This window comes from Oxyura jamaicensis, chromosome 9 (assembly GCF_011077185.1).
Source record: "Oxyura jamaicensis isolate SHBP4307 breed ruddy duck chromosome 9, BPBGC_Ojam_1.0, whole genome shotgun sequence".
In the NCBI taxonomy this organism is placed as follows: Eukaryota; Metazoa; Chordata; class Aves; order Anseriformes; family Anatidae; genus Oxyura; species Oxyura jamaicensis.
The window spans coordinates 23291833-23313212 of record NC_048901.1 but is presented as its reverse complement, the minus strand read 5'-3'; the positions used below and the strand labels follow the sequence as shown (position 1 = coordinate 23313212).

The window sequence follows — 21380 nt, the reverse complement described above, 5'->3', positions numbered from 1 at the left end:
CCCAGCAGCAGAAAATAATCTGTTTCAGGTATCTCCATGGAGACTGATCCTTAGGAGGTCCTGATTTGCAGTAGAAACACATTTTGGTGTACAGCCTATACAGTGTGACCAAACCTACTTTGGCTTCTGAAGGTGAGTGTGGCATTGGTGCCTAGTATCTGTACAAAACACAGGGCAAATAGCAATAGTTGTGTTGGAGAGGAAAAAAACAGTCTCCACCAAGGACTGGCATATCTCCAGTGCTTCTGGAGATGGTCCCATACTTTACTTTGTCCTGATTTTATGGCAGTTGTACACAGTTCCTCCAGTTCTCAGTCTCTGGCTCCCACATCCTGTATTTGAGCTGCAGCATTTTGTGTGTATTTGTGCCACTGGATGGCTCCAAATGCTGAAAATAGCAGGAAAGGCTTTTCAAAATTAAGACCATTTATCATAAGGTTGACTACAGTGGCTCAGAGGAGACTGAAAGCCAAATACTGAAAGAAGGCATGAAAGTACACCTTTACCAAGTGAAAATGGGATGCAATGCACTAGTGGGATAAACAGAAACAAAGTCAAAAGAGGTCTAGAAAGGTTGCTAGGAAGAAAAAACTGGAGCATTGGTAGATTTTCACTGCAAATTGGAAAGGAGAGTAATTATGTACATCAAGGAGAGGCTGATGTACTTGGCTAATATATTTGCTGCCTTTAATAAGATTGATGAGTGAGGCTTGCAGGATGGTTGAGACTGAGATGGGTAAGGGAGAGGTGGAAGGCTTTAAGGGGTGGTGGTTCATAAATCAGCCAGCCTGGAAGTTATGACCCTCGGATACGAAGGGAGCTGACTCAGGGTGTTGCAGAGCTGCTGACAATCATTTCTTATGGTTTCTGGTAATCAGATGAGATCCTTATGTCTTATATCAGGAAAAAAAAAAACGCAAAACTGATGATAACTTTAAAAAAGAAAAAGACAAAAGCAAAAAACCAACAACAAAAAACCACCCACCCTATGCAAACACAGCTTGTTTATATGTCAGCTTAGTTAGTTATCTAGAATGACAAAGAATGAGTATGGGTTAAGCAAAGGCAATCTTCTCTTGCTTAAGCCTTAGGAACCTGAAGTGACAAAGCACATAGCCTGTAGTCTTTGAAAAACAAGACACCGTTTTGTTTGTTTTTAAGGAAGCCGGGTAAGTAACTGCTGTTATAACCCACCCGCATGCCTCTGATTCACAAGGGTTTTAGAGGTTAATTTAATCTGGCATTGAGGAAAAAGAAAAAGTGGTCTCATAGTGAGAACATATGTCCAGTAGTCAGTCTTTCTCCTGAATAGAAAACATCTCAGCCTTTTAGGCTCTTGGGAATTAGCTTGGTGAAATCACTGCATTAGGCTGCTGGCATCATTTTGTATTAAAGGGTTAAAACCAGGTTTTCTTCTATGCTTTCCCGCATTCAGAGAGTAAGGAGTATACTCCAGTCATAATCAATGTTATGGGTTCAGGTGAACAAAGACAACCAACGTCATTGAGCTCCAGAGAAAACAGGGTGTTTATTCCTTCAGCTTAACCAAAGCTGAAGTTATGCCCTCTATTTCTTCCTCTATTTGTATGAGGAGGAGAGGTCTCTACGTGACAAACAAATGTGTGAGTAGCTCAGAGAGGTGTTTTAATAGTTGATCTTGGCCCAGGACATCTCTCTTTTACTGTCACTGCAGCATTCTTCATGAGAGCTGTGAACTCTAAATTTTTTTCCCCTTGAATAGTAGGTAGGACAAAAGCAGAAGGTGAACTCTGGGATTCAATAGTTGAATTTTGTTTACTTCCCTGCAAGAAGCAGACAAGCTTCAGGTGGTTCTGTTTGCTCCTGATAAGTGTGTGAAGTTTTCGATGCGTGAGCCCAAAAACCTGGGTTTGGATCCCAGAAGAATAGACTCTTTTCCCTGTGAATAATGCACCTTTTGTATATAAGGATGTTGACAATGCTGTTAGTAATTTGGAGTTGGTGCTTCCAGCTTCAGCTTGACCAGAGAGACAAAAAGATTCCTTTCAACACAGATTAAACTTAAGGCCAGTAACTTCTGGTTCAGATGTAGTTTAAATTTCATTATTTGGTCTGGTCTCCTTTTAGCACAATTTGTTAAATTATTTGCATTTTCTCTTACCCAGATGTTTTCAACAATATCCTTGAGCTGTTTTCCTCTTCTTGCTAACTGTCCAATATTTCTAGCTGCCTTCTGGCTGTGGAAGGAAACTTTTCCCTTTTAATTAAATCACTGAGATCCTTACTGAGGGCTATTAGTTCAGAAGGAATTTGTTTTCCGTGAGTCAAGATGATGGCAAGTATGACAAAAGTTTAAGTGGGTTATTAGAGACCCAAATCCTAGATTTTTTATTTTGCTTCCCAGAAACTTGAGAGGAGTTACTCTTTGGGAAGCAAATGCCTGTGGTGCACCGTGGTGCAATGTAGAGCAGTTTCCAGCTTTTCTGGGGGCAACGGGACCAGACTTGGTCCTCAGCTGAGGCTTTTTGCTGTCCTGCCTCTGCTGCGTGGGAGTCAGCGCAGCCTGCGTTTAATAAACGTAGTGCAACAAATCCTGAGGCTTTCAAGGATAATAAGAAAACAAAGATATTTCCAAGCATAACGACACCATGTCTTTCATTTCAATGTTTTTGGAGAACCATCTATCTCTTTTTTTAAGTTAGTTTAATTTTATCTTCATTAATTGCCATTCTATCTCAGTGAAAGGAATATAGGCAAAAAAATAAATTGAATTATCACTCTGATGGTAGATTGTCCTAGCAGTATCTTAGATAGGCTTGAAGCATTTCATAGCAGTGCGTCTCATTCAGTGATTCTGTTTCTTGTGAAGCAACACTTTTCATTTCCTAATGTGATGAATGGCATGAAATAGTGTAATGCAATCTGAACGTTTAATTCAAAACAGATTACTCTTCTATCTAATCAGCACCCAGGAGCACGTAAATCTGTGTGTACCTGATCAGAATTAATTTCATTTGAATGGAAATGTATGTGCCCTAGAGAAGCTCCTCTATTTGTCAGGGAAGCATGATAAGCAATAACAGAAAGACAAAGAAAAACAGGTTTCAAAGGAAGGTTTATCATTTTGTCTTAAGTTAATTTTATGATGCTAATTATTATATGTATAAAATTTATCATTCAGTAAGATTTATGGCAAGCTGGTAGTAGAACAATCCAGAACAAAGAGCAAAAATTTCTACAAACATCGTGGGATCTTACCTCGGTTCTTGGTACTGCTAAAGCAGATAAAGGTACTGCAGTGATGTATCCTTTTGAGGAAAACAGTGTGCCCATTGTGTAGGACAATGAAGGCAGTATCACGTATGGAATAAGGCACAGGTCAAGTGCTGAAGACCGTGGCACTGTCGGTCTCTTCTTGGAGAGACCTTGGCCATGCTAAGGCCATACTGCCTGATTTAAGAAGCCTGATTTTGCTCCAGTGGAGATGCTCAGAGCAGGGCTAGAAATTATTAAGCTGAAATTATTGAGTGATTTGGGTCAAGATGCTTACACTCTGTAAGCGACCAGCCATGTGTAAATATTCTTCTTTTAGTCAAACATATTGAAGGAAACCCTTTTGATGGGAAATATATGCTAAAAGAGAAGTCCTGAGGTTATCCATGTAAATTACCAAATAATGTGATCACCTCTTAGCTAAGAAGAAAACTGTTGGTGTCAACGATATTTATTTTACATTTTTTTCAGAAGCTTCTTTAAAACTATGAGGTAAATGGTATATGATGCTATCTTTCTTTCCTTTATTATTTTCGGCGGAAAAAAAAATTCTAGTTCAGTTTCATGAAAAACAGATAAAGAGGGATAAAGTACTACACAGAACATTTTAATGGAATTCAATGTGCCTGTAAAAGAAAAGGACGTGAACAGCATCAATATACAAGGGTGTTGATTGCAGACCAAGAGAACCAGAGAAAAGATGAGAACTGGTAGTGTCAGTGTTTGTACAGCTAAAGAAGAGATTTGCTCTAACTATGTGCAAATAGAAATTGTGGGTTTTCATGAGTCATTTGAGTGTAAGCTTAAGGACTGGGTTGATGAAGATGAGCAAGTCATTGTGAATTGGTATAAATGGAGTTTGAAGAGGGCTTCAGGCCAGATGGCAGTTTTCTGGAAATTCTACAAAGTACTTAGCTGAGATTTGCACTGTTTTAGAAACTCTGTACCTAATGACCACAGTGAGCTGCTGTTTGTGGTATTTGTGTTTCTAGCACTGTGCACTGTGATAAGTTGTTTGGAAAAGTATTTAACTTGGACACTCCTTCTCTGAGGAATATCATGGACAGAAAAAAAAGCTAAAAACAAACAAACAAAATCCCTACCATAAATATGGGAAAAAGGAAAGTTACTCAGCCCCAAAGAAATGCTATATTCTCAAAAAAAATCTCAAAATGAAGAGTTGTGCTTTTGGGGAGAAGGTTTATTTTTTGTCCGAAGTACATCCAGAGAGCCATTTTTCAGCTTTTGCTATGAATCTCCAGGCACAGCAAACAAACATTTATTCAGGTACTGTCCCACTCATGGCATGATATCAGTGGGACTGGATCAAACCACACAGAGGACATTGTTGGATTGTTAAGATATTCCTTGCATACTGCAGACGGACACAAGACTGGTGCATGTTAAGTTTGGAAACCATATGAGCAAGGTCAGAGTGGTGCTAAGCTGAGCTCGTGAGGCCAGCTGAAGTAGAAGACGGACATAACTGAGCTCAGCAGTGTGCTGGCCGTGTTCAGACAGCATTTTCTTTGTTTGTGTTGTCCAGTAAACAAGTGGAAAAAAAAAGAGATCTCAACAGCAGACTCAATTTCCTGTCTCACACGGGGTGCTTGAGGTGTTTGAAGTGTTGTTTGCTCTTCTCCAAATCCTGTAGACCTATAAGCATCAGTAATGCTAACAGAGGCCAGAAAATAAATGGTTAGTGCAGCTCGGGGTGGTGTAAAGCAAGGTGTAGGGCATGCCCTACTGTGAAGGGTTTTGTTGCTGCACAGCTCTTTGCCCTGGCTGATTCCAGCCAGGAGCCAGCATAAAGCATCGCTTTTAAGCAAACTCAAGTCAGTGTGAGATTGCAGCTAGCAAAGTCCTGCCGGGTCCATGGGAGCCAAAACTCTTCAGCGCTGAAGATACTGAAACTGCAACATTCATTTCACCCTTCACAGAGTTCATCATTACTGTACATGTATTCCCTCAGCAGGAGACAATAGCAGCCAAAAGTAAAATAATTGTTTCTCCTTGTAGAGGAATGCTCCAAGAAAGGGCCCTAGGGACTATTCTAAGCAAGGCCAATTTTTTCAGCCATATCTAGAAAGAGTAGTACCATCTGCTTTTATCACATAATTTACACAACGCTTAACCAGAGACAGAGCATAAGAAAACCTGCAAACCTGCTGCCCCCCTCCTGGGAAGCCGTGTCTCTTAACGAGGATTGGTGACCCCGCTAGTACAATTTGGTTTGAAATTACGGCTCCAATATTGGAAATTCTCTGCACAAGGAAGCAATGTACAATGGCATAAGTAACACAAGTTACTTGCTTTTTATTTTTCCCACTTTTTCTTGTTTTTATTGAGTTCTTGTTTTTTCCCCTTATCTGAAAGTATTTTTCATTTAAGAGAGGAAACATGATATATGCGTAAATAAAGAAAATGGATGCAAATCCAGGTCATGGTGTTTTGTGACTTGGGACAGCAATACAATACCTTTTATTATTTGTTGCATACTAAAAGATACTTCTGAAATAATAGTTGACTTTAACGTGAAGCGTACAAATCATCACTGATAGCAAAATCCAGACTTCTGGGCAAGAGAGAAAGTATCTCATTTAAATTGATTACACCTACCTACGGGACACAGAGATGGGAAGAGAAATGAGCACAAAGGCGATGGAAGATAGCAGGAGATATCTGGACTACACACAGATTGATGGCAAAGGTTTTGTAAGAACACAAATGTAAAATGGACAAATACCATCCCAGCCTGTTATCTCACCTAAGGCACAGAAAGATTTGCCTGCAAATGTGTGACTGTAGCTAGTTATTTCAGTGACAAATACTTTGTACTCCAGCTGGCTCACAGAAACTGTGCCCTCATGTATTTCACATGGCTTTTGTGGGTTATGATGAGGAAAGTGAGGCCATCAAAACTGACAGTCGAAAAGTCACCTAGGCTTCCAAAGCCATACAAAAACTGGTGCAAAATGGAAATCTGAAATGCTGGTGATGCGCACAAAATCATAGCGGCTCAAAGCCATCGGAGAGGAGAGCTGAAATAACTGAGAGTCCTCCATGGGCACTTGGTCTAAGAGCGAAAGTCAGAAATTAGGGACCTGTGCTGGTTTTCTAGGCAGCGTGGATGCGTTAGCGTGCATACACAGAAGACCTGGCTGTGCAGTGTTCACATTGTGCAATTGCTGGCTCTCATAAAACTAAGAAATCTCTATGGGGCTCCTGTATCAATTTAGCCATATGTTCACTATTTTTGGGAGGTTATTGTATTTGTGAATGTAGTAATATTTGATCAATACTGCACAAAGCCAGTGGCCTTAATCCCTCACGTATTTAGCTGGTCAGACTCTTTCCAGTGCATTTTTGTAAAATATCATCATCTCCGAGCAATGGTGTGAGTGCAGTCTTGTGCATGAGGAATTGGGGTGTCTGGTGCTGTTATTTTCATACCTATGTCACTGGGACTAAACGTGTGCACACTGACTGAAATAATCTAACTCAAAAACTTGATTTTCCTCAGGTTGTGGCTTCCTCACTCTTTCGAAGTGACGGCTGGAGCCTCAGGCTGGAAAAGCCAGCAGAGTGCTTTAGACAGACCTATTTACCAGGATGCTGAGGCATTGTGAGAAACTCTCCACCTGGACCCCAGTCAATACTGCTTGATCCTCGCTGGCATGTCCTAAGGTATTTCTTTGCGGAGCTCTATTCAAGGTGTCTATTTCCAGTCTCTTAACCTTTCACAGCACATACTTTTTTAATAACAAAGCTGGAAAGAAAGGGGATCTTTTTACTATAAAGGTCACAAATCAATGTTTTATTTTAACAGGTTTGTCATTCCTTTGTTGAGGTTTTATTTAGCAAAAGTCATTGCCAGCCCAGCAGCACATAAGAAGGAAAGAACCAAGGCAGTGAAATTACAGCACATATTGCCAAATGACTCTTTAATTAGGAAGTAAGTGTTTTTTCTGTTCCTGTAACCTCTGGCATTCAGGGCTGGTGAACCGCCAAGGGAAAGTGGCATATGGAGAAGAAAAATGTGGCATTCATGAAAGGCAAGATTAAGTGTCCAAGTCAAGGCAAGTCTCACGATAAGGTCTGCACGTGCCTGTCCTTGCCCCGCCACCGCCTCTCTCGCATCCCCGCATGGGGAGGCAGCGGGATCCAGAAAAGAAGAGCCATAAGGAGTCCATAAACAACACGGGCCTGATTTCAGCATATTAAAAAGTGTTCAGTCGGATAATTACCCTTAATTATTAATTCTTTTTCACGATCAGCTTAGATGGCAATGGCGCAGAAAAAGCAAATCGCTTGGTGTTTGCAATCTGCCACTCGCTCGCAGCCCATTCGGCACCTGGTGATTCAGCGCATCTGTGTCTAAGGACTGATAGAGATCACAAAACAGCTGTTTTTGGAAAAATTGTTTGCCTCCTTCTACCTTTTCTAATCACTTTTCTTAACGTACAGTCTTAATAAATAAAAGTCACTTAACTGCCCCCACAGTCCAATAAGCTATCTGAATTTTACTGCAACTTTACCAATAAGTTGCAATCTGCTTTTTTATTAAGATAAAAAAAAATAATATATATATATATATTTATTAAGATATATCAGACCTATGACTTAGCAAATTTCTGTAACTAAGAAATACATTGCAGATCATTTTTAACCAAATGCTTCTTCAATGCCTGGCCTTGCAGACCTTCCTAATGTAGGTTGCACTTGCTGTCTTCTGTTTGCCAAAGGTCATGAAACCTTGATTTTTCATCCTCCAGGTACTTTGGTACTTTCACCTCTGCTTTATCTTCAGCGCTTCGGTTCTGCAGCTCCCAAAGTACGCTTAGGCACCGCTATTTGCTTGGCTTCTTGCTGACACCGAAATTATCTCCTCTGGGGCTTGCCTCAGCTGCGGCATCGGCTGCTCCTGGGCTCTGCAGTGGGTGAGCAGCACCTGGTGTGAGGCACTGCCACCGACCCATCCTGTGCGGTATGTTGGGGTGTTCAGGGCTGCATGGTTAGGTTTTCCTGGCTTTTTCCAAATATATTAGTGGGAAATTTGGGGAATTGCTTTGGAGCTTCCTGAATGTATCAACGACTTTTGTTCATACTGATGCTTCGCTGGCAGAAAGTGATGGTTTATAAACAGTAACAGTACAGCTTGTCACCATTTTGCTGAAGCCTGCAGCTGAATTCAGCTTGCATGTATGGTGAGATCCTGACCCGTGGGATTCTCCTTTGGCTTTGAATTTGATATGAAACCGTAAAGTTTGTGTACAGAATTTGTTACTCAGCTTAGGCCTGCCTACACAGAAACAATTATGCGTGTTTAAATATCGTTGCGATGTATCAGTCAATGCTGAGCTGACTCCTTGTACTGGTAAGCACACACGTTTGCAGAGTTGAGGTGTTTGGATGTTTTTCCTCACTAACAGTTTTCCTTTAAGCTAGAAATATTTTAAACCTGGATTAACACAGACTTAAAATTATTGGCTCTCAAGTACAGTGTGCTAAGCTGATATTTTCAACAAATTTTCAACAAATTCTTGCTTTCTAGGTTTGTGGCTGCCACTGAGAAGGCTGGGGATGAACCAAGCCAGGCCTGGAAGGAAAACCTTTTACCACAGCCAGTATGTTGGGTAACTATGCTCTGTGGACCAGGGGAATTAATCCTCTAATTGCCAGGATTAATGAGGTAAGATGATGATAATGGACCTGTTTAGAGGACAGGTTATATCATAACGGCAGCGTGACATAGTCCACACAGGCTGCTGCTTATTTTTCCTGGTGGCTCAAACTTTATTTTACATGCTTTGCATTTAATTTTTCTTCATTTTTTCTTTTCTTTTTTTTTTTCTTTCAATTTTCTTTTGATTTTTCCTCTCTTTCCTCAGAAAAAGCTTTTCCATTTTACAGCAGCAGCCATCTGACAAAACAAAGCACATGGTGCATCAAGGATGTAGGTTGTCCCTTCAGTTTTAAAAATCAAGGGGAAAGCAGAGTTCTTTCATTTCTTCCTTCTCTTCCTTGTCTGCTTAGCTGAGATGAGATCAAACAATCCTGTTTTATGAGTGATAGAACAAGCTACATGCCTGTCTCGCAGCATCCCAGCTGTAGAGACTGAATCAACTGTTTTGGAGGCTATTTAATTATGTCAGCACTCAGCACATTCAAAAATGCTCCAGATGTGCTCTTGCAATGAGATTGCTTGCAGAATCAGCTTTAAATTATCGTTCTTTCTGGAAGGCAAATGCTTCTAGCGGTATAACTCCCGTTAATGAAAATGAAAATTATTTTCATAAGCCAGGGATAAAATAGTGGATTTCAAATACTGGTTGAATGACCATATTTTTTTAAAAAAATTCATCCAAGAGGATGTTCACACCTAGCACACATGTACATCTGCCATTACCATTAATATATTATCCAAAAAGTATGACAGATACAGCACCTTACAATGTCCTGGAGTTTGTATGTGAAGCACATTTACTTAAGAACAGAATTACACTTGCCAAGGCTTGAGGATCTCATAAAGGTGAGGTATATATATATATTATTATTATTATTAATCTAAGCTATGATCTGAGTAGTAAATTCAGGAGAACAGGCTTTTTGGGGTAGGGTGAAATTTAGCTTTTGAATTATCTTGCTTTTTATTGCCTTTGACCAAGTTTGTATTTTGAGCCAGGCCCTGTAGTGTTAGTTTTGTTGGTAGAAAATTGCTGCCTTGTGTCTTGGTGCAGCTGAGGCTGTTCCCGGCTCTGACTTCCGTGTCTGCTAATGGGGCAGCTGATCTCTTCATTTGCTGCAGCAGCTTTCAAGCAAACTGACAAGCAAAGACTGTTTGGGGGCTAGAAATTAAAGGTCATCACGGTCATCTCTATCATCACCTTTCATAGTGAGTGCTGAAAGCTGGATCTTGAACTTTAAGCACTGCCAGGGATCAGGCTGCCCATTGCTTGACATCTTGAGATGCATAATCCTGGCTTTATACAGGAGTTTAGAGCTTGGGGAACATGGAGTATGTTGTTGCTAAATAAAATTGTTATTATTACTAAAGGCAAACAATAAAGGCAATCGTACCTGTTCGGGGCACTGCAGAAACTGAAATTTTAATATTTAGGATCTTTCCTAGTCCCTTTGCTAGTGAAGGATCTCCAGAGACCCTGTGAGTGGCCACCCCACACGTTTCCTAGTCTGACCAACTTCTGGTCCAAGAAGCAGGCTGTTGGATTTGTTGCAGAGGCTGCTGGTGCCCATCTCCTGGGAGCTGGGAAGGGACTAACTACCAGCTATGGTCCCTGGTGGCTGTATTGAGGTGAGTGTTGTAACTATTGCAATTGCATGAAAGCTCTGCAGAAAAGTGCCTCTCCAATCCCCTGTGCAATCTACAATTGCTTCTGGTTTAGTCCCTCTAAGTGACTGAGCAGGCTACAGATGGCTCTGGGTGTCTGGAGCTGGCTCTGGGTGTCCACCACAGCTCATGCTCCCCTCAAAATGTCCCGCAGCCATCAAGCAGCTCCTTGCTGTTGGAAGCAGAATGCATCCTTGCTTCAGTGGTTCTTGGGAAGATGGGCTGTTGGGAAGTAATGCACAATGCCCTTTGGGAATGAGAAATTGAAGCATTTGGGGAAAAAAATCAAGATGAAATATTTCAGCATCTTCCATTTCTTCAGTACAACATATCCCATTTCCAATTCTAGCCAAGTACTTCATGAGCTTCATTGACTCCCAAAGTGTATGTATTTTTCTGTGAAATGTTATTTGAAGAACGCTTTAGCCCAGCTCTGTGATTCAGCGATGTTTTCTCTCTCTCCTGCCCACCCTGTTCCTACCCCAAGCACGGCAGAGCTGCTGGCGGAGGTGAGCAAGGCTGGAGCACGGCCTTGTCTGGGGGCTACTGAGCACAGAAACACCTTGGTGCTTTGTTCTCTTTCTGTGTCTCTCGCTCCCTGCTGGATTGCCACCCTTCTGACTTGAACCTTACTGAAAATTTATTCCCCTACAGAGAAGCTGAAATCGTCTAGATTTTCAATGAAAATGGGAAAAATTAGGGTTTATGAAAAAAAATGCATATATGTATTTAGCTACCGTAACATGTTTTTTTCATTCTTATACACCATTTAAACAAAATTCCCAATGTGGCTATTAGGGACGGAGGGCTGTAGGTGAAACATGTTTGCTCTGCTCGTTGTTCATTTTGCCCATGTAGTTGCAGGCAGGCATTGACCGAATACTCTCAGCCTCCTTTCCTCTTTCCCCTGTTCCTAAATCCTCCACTCTCACAACAGAAATAATCTACAAAAGCTCCCCTGCAAAGGGTGCTGGTTATACTTTAGGCATGTTTTTCGCTGTTGTTTTGTTTCCCTCCAATCTTTCATCAGCTCCTACCCTGCTTTCCTGCAGCCTCCAGTGAGAACAAAATCCATGGGAGCACTGGCAGTGTGCTGCACCTGGGGGGCCTGTGGTAACGGATTGCAACTGCTGGCATAAACATATCACATTATTATTTTTTGTCATTGTTTGGGGCTAGATAAAAAAGAGGAAGGGCAGTTTCCTTTCTGAAGTTGGCTTGAATGCCAGTGGGGTTTGCAAAACCGATAAATACAATGTGTTCATCAGCTGGCTTCCCAAGGAGCCTGGCAAGCCCAGTGCTCCCCGTGTGGCAGCAGCTTCTCCTGGAGCAAGAGTGGGTAGTGGGGCTCGGGTAAGGCTAATCTTCCTGTTTTCAAGCTGTGCAGTCCTAACTGCTCAAAAGTTCTGTGGTGGTGACACCTGCACGTGGTGTCTTGTGAAGGTCCTCCCCCAAAACGAGGAAAACTGGGAGATTTCCAGAGACCTAAATGGGAGACGAACACCCCATTGCTGTCACCTTTCAGTAGTAGATAGGCATTTGATTCCTGGTTTTTGTGCGTGTCAATCTTCCCACAGAAAACCATTGGAAAATTGAGTTCCACATATTAAAAAAATTAAAAGTTATGTGCAGATATTGAATGCTGTTACCTTACGCAGTGGCTTTGAGATTATAAAAGTGCAGTAGCTAATAGGGTGATCCAATCTGCATGTCACCATTCCCACCATTCCTAGGAAGACATATAAGCTTGCCAAGCCATTGCTGGGACAAAAAAACTCTGTTTGTGATATGTTGCAATGCTGATAGCTGTAGAGATTGAGCTTAATATGTCTGAATTCTAAGGTGGACACAGAATTCTTTGAAAAGCCAAAAGGCTGACAGCTTTTCCCCACTTGCATAGTCACTGTCTATAGGCTAAACTCATCTCCAGGGTCCTCCTTTGTTCTGGCAGGTGTATATGTAGTCCCGTGTTTTGAACACAATTGTTCGTCTTCTGTGGAATATGAATTGAGGAAGAGATCTCCAAGTCTCCAGAGGCTCAGGTAGAAATTAGACCAGATGAAATATAAACAGCTGAGAATTTACTCTCTGCGGCTGAAAATTCAAGCCTGTCATTTCTGTGAAGACTTCTAATTTTTGTGTGTGATTAAAGATGCTCAGCCAGCCCTTCTGAAGACGCTTAAACTAATAAACTCTGTTTCTTACTCAAAGCACAAAACTGACAGCATCAATTTTGAAGAGCCAGGGAAGGAGTAAGTTTGAGTATCGCCAGGAAAATATTCTTCGGTGATGAAATCTTGTATGCCAAGTTTTAGCTTAAAGCAAATGCTAAGGACACAGATGACCCTGTGGAAAATGTTCCTTAAAATGCCAGTGTTGACAAACTGACTTTCAAAAGAACTTAGGATTGGCCCTGGGAGTTTAACCATTATCTTCAGTGGGAATAGATTCAGATCAATGCAGAGAGCCTACGTGGAGCCCAATTGGCTTCAGTGGTTACTGCACAGGAAGAATTGCAGTTTAGACAGATAATAAACTGGCTGCAATGGGGACTGTTACAATAATGTGTTGCCTGTAGATGTTTCTCAGATCTTTTTGGCACAAAAGACAAGTATTTCACATAAGAGCATAAAATAAGCTCTAATTGGGAGTGCTTTCTAAAAATGCGATATGGATAATAAATGATTACTGAAAGAATAATGATGTTTAAAATTATTCAAAGCAACTTTGCTTGAGAGAGATTTCTGTATGAATTGATGTTATGAAATAAGTGATATAAAATCTGTTGCAGATAGATTGTAGTAAGTTACGGCATAACACTTTCTGATTCTTTAAGTGCTATAAAAGTGTCCTAAGTATAAATAGGCTTACAATTTCTCTAGATCACTCTTGAGGTTTGAATAATCTGTTTTAGCAGGGCCTCTGCCAGGCACAAGCACACACAGCGCCCATGGATTTTCTTCTGCATCTAGCAGTGGCCATGCTTTTTTTGGATTGTTTTCCTTTCTGAAAAATTAAATCTAATTATGTAAATACAAGTTATACTTGTATATCATGGTAGCAGAAATCTTCACTAATTTCAGAAACTCCTCGTGTTCTAATTGTATAAAAAGAAATGAAATATCCCTAATGGGAACATGGCAAGGAAAGGAACACTTTAGTTATCACAGTTTTACAAATACTCATCTGATGAAGGCAGCTAAGTTATATGAGGAGACCTCCAAGTCTGTGGCAAAATAAGGAAATTAAACTTAGTCTCCCACACTGAAGTCTTTTATAACATGGCCTTTACTTTTCCCCAAACAATGTTTAAAACAGAAAATGGATAATGTAATGTTAGAGGCAGAAATGCCACATGCCATTTGGAATGCTAATTACTGCAAAAAGCATTCATATCCACATTTATCTATAGGACTCGGGAAAACTGACTGGCACCTCCCACGAATTGCTGCTCAAACACGTTTGAGTCGCTCAGTTAGCAAGTCAGCAGCCTTCCCAGAAGCATGGCACATATTTAATAAGTCAGAGTTTCCCCAGACAAAGCAACTTCTCGTGGAAACTTTCTGGCATGAGACATCTTGCTTAAACACTCCTCCTTGAATCTCTGTATCCCACCAGGGACTGAAGTCATGGTGAAGTTAGCTTAACAAAAGGAGAATGAGGATCCATCAATAAGATAAAGCTAAACCAATGCTGATTATTATATCAGGTCAGCCCTATAGGCTATGTTTTTCCTACCTTGCTTCCTGCACAGAGTTCATGGGGATGGACACACGTCTGCCCCCAACACCCAGCCCCATTGGGATCTTGTACCATGGGATCGTTATGACAATAATTCTTCTTTCCAAGATTTCAGTAATATAATAGAGATTGGTTTACATGCATTTTAGATAGTATTAATACTTTTTCCAATGTTAACAGATTTGGCATGAACTGTTTCCAAAGCACGGTCTCATGTCTGTAACGGGCACCAGATTATTTTCTTCACGGCCTATCAGTGCCCTAAAATCCAGGAGGCAATATCTGCTTACTAACTATTATGCAGATCCTTGGGAAGCATGAATAAGGAATGCTGTTGGTCACACTGGCCCGATAAACAACCAAAGCAAAGTATAACTCCGATGAGACCACTGGTTAATATCTTTGTAGAGAACGCAAAGGAAGGTCAGGTGTCAGGGAAGGTAAGAAAGTAAGTGATAATCTACAGCTTCAAAGACAGCATTAGTAATGTTGCAGGGACAGTAATTACATGGAAAAAAAATAAAACACTAAAACTGCACTTGACAGAATACCTTTAAACTAATATAATGTTAGAGTCCAGTAATGGTTTCTGGCTCCAATAAGTTTCCACAATTTTCTCTTTATTTAAGTCTTAAACTCTCCAAATTAAATGCAATTGGAAAATCGGTTTTCTTGTTTTACTTTATGCTCTTGCTAAATCAGCATCATTATATGATCTTGTTTTCCAGTTTCAAAGTTTTCACTCTTTGTCATTGATGCAAAGTTTTGTAAGAACAGAACTGAAAACATTATTTCTTTATTAAAGTGATTTTTAATTTCAATTTTGTCCCTTTCATAGGTCTCATCTCTTTTGCCCTTCCAGTATTTTTATGGTCTATGACCAAGTTATGTCTGGGGATAGCCCTTGGCATCCTGGTTTGGGCCAGGATCACAAGGCCACTGGAAATCAGTGGAAAATGTTTTCCAGTGCTTCAGACACACATCTACAGAATAAAGCAGAAATGGCAGAAGAAAGGCACCTATAATCCGTAATGATCCCTGCCTCAGGTTCTTCTAGCCCTTTGTACTCTCCTTGCTGGCCAGATCGAGCCCGTCTGCTGTGGTGACTCATCCAGGAAAATGTGGGGGAAAGCAATAAAAGAATTTTTGAATGCAGTGATTGTCTCCCACTTAGTTCCAATTTGCTGCTGCTGATGAATATTTTGGCTAGAGATATTTTGATTATCTTCATATTCCAAGTGATTTTGTGTTACTTCAAGCAAAAGCCACAAAAGAAGGAAACCTGGGCATCAGACCCCTTCCAGCTGTGTCCAAGGCACCAGGAAGGTGAAGTTTGCATCTTTATTTTATTTTATTTATTTTTTCCTGATGCTCACTGAATATTTTTTAAATTTATACACTAGCCTTTTGTGCTGAGACTTGAAGTCTTGGGGATGGGTACCAGGGGAAATTCGTGTTCTGCTGGAGCTCATCTCAGGCTGAGGCTGTTTTGCTTCTGGTATATCTGCACAGCCCTTTGTCTTGAATTGATGTTTGCTTTTGAGATATATATAAACCATATTTATGTAGATACTAGTAGTTAATAAGTAAAGGAAAGCAGTATGTCGGTAGAGGACTGCTGATGTGGCTCTCAGTTAATCCCTTGTCAGTTCAGAATAACAGCACTTTAACCTACCAGAGCTGCTTTGTGTTTCATCCTGGGTCAGAATTTTTAATCCAGACCATGATGTGAACGGAGAGTACTATTGATCCAAGGTAAGTGCTTGTGTATGGATGGATGGGGAAAATCTGCTTATTTGTTTATGCTACCAGCTGTAATCAAATGGTACAGGAAAAGCACAAGACGATTCTGTCATGAAATGGTGTTCTGGATGCAAATACTAGTCTAAAACCTGCAAGGGTTTTTAGATCCTCACTTAGTGTTTGCTCAGCAAGTGTCAAAGTTTGCCACTGCAAAATTTTGCTCTTGCTTTGCAGTCTGAGAATAAACAGTTTTGCTCAGCTCTGTTAGCAGCCCTTAGCCTCTAAAGGTTATGATCAAGCAGATCTGCTAGAGAAAAGCCACATTTAATTGGGATTCTTATCTCCTGGGAATTCTCTCTCGGCTCTGGAGGGGAAATCTCTCTGCCTCTGCAGTGTAACATTTCTGCTTCAGCACTAGGCAATGCATATTTCATTGAGCCATGGGGGGACTCACCGCTGACACCAAAGAAGGCAGCTGGAGCTGCGCGAGGACTTCAGAGGGGCTTCCTGGGAAAGCCCTGGCTTCAGGAATCCTTCCAGAGCTGCTGAAAGAAGAGAAGATGTACTCTGTATAATTGAGGCAGTTTTCTCCCTCCAGCTGGTAGGATGAGACGTAATGTTCTCACAACTGGTGCAGGGAGAAGCAGAGATGCCTCCGTGGCAATTTTCTTAGCTGACCATTTGCTTTACGAATGATTTTGCTGATTCTTTTCCATTTTTCTTTTTCCACAGAAAAAGCTGTGCAGCTCACTGCAGCAGGCAAAAAATTTTGCGTTTCCTATTTTCTTCCAAGCCAGACTAAGAGCTCTATGTGCCCCTCGTGAGGCACTTTGCTAATTGATACAGATCCACGTCACCTCATCACATTCAGCAGACGTGAGAGGCTGTCCAAGAGCTGCGCCCTGGCCACGGGCAGCTGCCACCACTTCTCTCACATGTGGACGTGCCACAGCAATGTGCATTAAAATGCTGTTGTGGTTGTGGGCAGTATTTTCTGGAAAGTGAGCCTCGTGAACGAAGGAGCAGCGGTAATGAAGTGATATACTGTTGGTCTTGGGGCTAGTGTAGTTAAGGAGAAGCTATAGCTCTTCCTAACAAGGGAAAAAGCAATTTCTTAGAGTTGAACTTTGCAATAATGAAATGTGAAACTCGGTGTACGTATCACTGCTGTAGCTAAGGGCCATCAGCTACTGATGGATCAAAATGTCCTCAGTCTCTGAAGAAATTCTCAGAAAGGCCAAGAACAGTTTCGTAGTTTTAGAGGCTGAGGAACATCTCTGAACTGCTCATAACTAGTTGCAATACCTCAAGCAATAACCCCACTTGTTTTGTTTTGTTTTCAGAAAAAGCAGAAAGAATCTAACACAGAAAGTAGACTAGTAGAAAGAAAACAGTGTAGACTTGAATTAAATTCCATATTTTTGGGAACAACATCAGAAAACGTGTATAACTCAGTAAACAGCATGTATACAGCTAGCTTAAAAGAAGGATTTTGCAGAGCATTTTGTGCAAAACATATATTAAAGTATCTCCATTTCTGAATATTCTTTTTACATTAATGTTATAGGCTCAGTAGTACTTAAATATGATTTTTTTTTGTATACTCTCTCTAATATGTCTGCTAAGAAGGATATAGAAGAATAATTAGAGATAAGCCACTTTTCAATTAACTGCTACCTGCTGCTACCCACTGGTGGACATAAATTGCTGGCAGATAATTTTATCCTTGTATTACTTGAGAACCTTTGGACATCATGTGCTTGACCTAAATTTTTAATGATATTATGAAGCCCTAGTTAAGTATAAAAATAATGATTTTGGAGCACGCTTCTTTAATAAAGTTCCTTGGGCTGTATTTTTCTTGTATTCAGCTCAGCATGTGAATGTTTTCGTGTCCTTTTGCTTTAGCTACAGCAATGTGGTTTCTAAACCTTAACATGAACTGACTGACATAACCCATTAGAGGCTACATTGGAGAAAAGGCTGTTGAGATCTGTTCAAAGGAAATTCTAACTGAGTTTTTGAAAAAAGTAACTGTGCTTAGTCATGAATCTATGCTGAATACAGTCCAAGTTTTAGTTCACATATGTTATTTCTTGAGCCATAATGATGCTGAAAAGTAGGATGTGTAGTGCTACTGGGAAAAAAAATGATAAAAAAGGATAGATTTCAAATTGTCCTTTTGAAATAATTGTGATTTTTTTTTTCTCACATTTCAGCCTATTCCAAGTAATGCAAGTGAAGATAGAAAGTTTTCTACTCTTAAAGATTACCAAGTTTTCTACTCTGTAAAGTGTTCTATCAAGAAATAGAATATAATCTTCAGTAGATAAAAACTAATTAGGAGGCTTGTGTACTTAAATGTGGAATTAGTTCTATCTGTACTTAGGAGTGAAGCTTATACCTTATTACTCCTGCAAGAAGAAAATAAAAAAGCATCTTTTCATACATACCAAAAATCCAACAGAAATGAGAACGAGAATTTCTTCTATACAAAAGTTAACATATTGTGTCTTCCATCCACAGATACAGCAGCTGACATTAGTAAATGAATATTTGCATAGCACCAAGTGTGACATATGTGTAGTATGTAGTCAGCACAAGTTTTACTTAATCTGTTTTCTACCAGCATTCCATTCTATACTTCCCTCACCAGGTTTATGCTACAATGATGATTGAAATATCCACTAACTTTTCTATTTCATCCCATTTATCCCCCTCCACCCCCCCCCTTTTTTTTGCGGGTTGGGGGGGCAGCGGGGTGTTAAGCAGAATTCTGTTTGGTATGAGATGTGCAATGTTACAGTACTTTAAGGTGGTATCATCATTGCAGACTTAATCAAAAGTGCACCACTCCACTTTAGCAATCATTTTGTTTTCCTAATCCACAATGTTAAAACACATGCAAGATACCTCTTGTATCACCAGGCTTATTTAAAAATCAGGGGATATATATATATATATAAATGTTAGACATTAAATTAGCCATGAGATTTTAGCCTTCAGGGTCTGGATTTTCAGACATTCCCCGCACCCTGTGGGCTGGACGTGCTGCCTTTGTTTAAGTATGAGCTAAGTGTCTTCCATGACAATGTGACTCCTCCAAGGGGATGTTTGAGCAAAACACCATATTGTGTGAGTGGCAATAATGCTGGCAATATAGCTAATGCTGGAAGAGCAAAGACAAGACAGTGCGTTAGGGGTGTATCTGACCCACTGAGCCTAAAGAGGTACAAATGAAAGCTGTTTGGAGATGGGGTAAAAATTGCAGATGGCCGGCAGCATGTGGGATCAGCCTGTGAACATCAGAATTTGCAGGTTGCCCCCCAAAATATGCAGTGAAAAACGAAAGGAAAATAATGAAAACAAAACTCATCCCTCCCCCAGTTTTCAGATGAAAAGAAGTGAGTCCTGGAAGAGCAAAATATGTTTCTGTCTTTGCACTTGAAATAGCACATCACTGGGGAGTGCCTTGATGGAGGTGGCAGTGTCCAGGAACAGGTGGGCTGGAGCTGGAGCACGTTGGTGAATGTTTCCACAGGGTAACAGATCAGGATTTGTCCAACTGTGTCTAAATATCACGTCCTTCTGAGCCATATGGAAATGCTCAGGGGGAAGAATATTATCTGGTCTTTGTTATAAATGCTGCTAAGCCTTCTTCCCAACTGTTCCTTGATATTGATTATCTCGGTGCAAAGGAAATGTAGCAGGGAATTATGAAGTGCTGTCTGAGGAAAAGAAATTCTAGAACTAGGTTTCTAGGGGTTACCTTTGATCTAAAGTTTTAAAAATTAATTTTTTATTAAAAAAACTTAGTTGATCTGCCCAATTTCATTTAAAAAACAACAGCAATAATTTCTTTGAATTACAGAAGTAAAACAAAAACAAAAACACTTCTGAAGCTAGTAAACTCCTTTAACTTAAAACATCCACAAATTTCTTTAATATTTCTTTACAACTGCTTTCAGACTGAGAATCTGTTATATGGCTCAGCTGCAGGAAAATTTTATGGCTGAGTTATAACCCCCTCTCCCTAAAAACAGGCAGCATATAAATGATGGGACTGCAATAGGCGAGGAAGGAAGTGATTACAGGACCCAGATAAAAGGAATTCATCAGAGCCAAGGTCAAGGGAAGGAAGAACTTTGGAAATGTGCTGAAAGTGAAGGTAAATCCACTCATGAAAGCTTCATTATCCAAGGGGCTGACAGCAGATATGAGTGATATGAGTATCAGCCTGTATTTTCTTTTCTGAAGTCCAGTTCCAATTAAGATACCAGTCCATGGAGTTTGATGGTAAGTGAAAAATAAAAATGCTTTTGACTGTTTTAATAATAAACACCAGATATGCCTGTGCAAATTTTGAATTCAGATCCACTTTAGGTAGTAGCTGGCACTCAAAAGCTTTCTTGCTCATGGTAATCTTACCTAAATCCCTAGTAACTGTGAATTAGGCTTTAACTTTATGACAGCCTCCTCTCAGAAAAGAGTGACAACACTTCTGTTTCAATCCACAGAAACATCCTGTCATGGTATTTCAGTTCATCCTCTTTTAATCACCACTGGAACCTGAAAGTGCAAAGGTGCATGAAAAATAAAAATAAGCACTTTACCAGACGTTTTTGAACTTTAAAAAACAGGTTTGGGTTTGGTTCAAGTCAGGCTTGACAGATGAGCAGTAGTTTTTATAGGTTCTTAGTCTTCCACACAGGTTGTCCCTTCCAAATTTTATGATGGGAAAAGTTGTCCGATTAAATCGCCCATTTTTCCATTTGCGCTTTGATAAATCACTTTTATGCAGATAGTAAAAAAAAAAAAAAAAAAAAAAAAAAGAAAACTTGGCAGATCCTGATCTGGCCTGTTAGCCATGTACTGCCTCTCTGCAGGGTGCTGAAGACAGGATTACACACAGGGACTGTCCCCTTTTTCCATCGGGATGAGTGCAGGCCCCAAGCGCAGACTGGTGACTGAGGACAGGGCTGGCTTGGAGCAGAGTCCCCAGCAGGATGTGTCCACGGGCAGCAAAGTTTTCAGCTTGCACCTCTTCTTTCTGAACTTTTAAGATTTCTGAAATGAATTTTTGCTGTGCGAGGTAAAAGAGGCCTCAGGCAACTTCATCTTGCACAACCAGCCTTTGTCGACCTTGGCAGAAACACAAAGGTCGCGTTTAACTTTTCACACAGGCGAACTATTGAACAATGGCTGCTATGTATTAGGAATAACAAGGATTTTATTTAGCATCTCTTGTGCAGGTTTCTCCATCCATTCTTCCCTTCAGAGAATACCCTGATTT

At 40.4% G+C, this 21380-nt stretch overlaps 1 protein-coding gene across 1 annotated transcript in view; it reads left to right on the top strand.

Annotated features, from left to right (window-relative positions):
- OTOL1 (otolin 1) overlaps nt 1-21380 on the top strand; it is a 161014-nt gene that overhangs the window by 128313 nt on the left and 11321 nt on the right. Inside the window, exons 14-15 of the mRNA XM_035334561.1 lie at nt 6776-6939; nt 8807-8944. The gene's annotated coding sequence lies outside the window, so the exon portion shown is untranslated. The remainder of the gene's footprint in view (nt 1-6775; nt 6940-8806; nt 8945-21380) is intronic.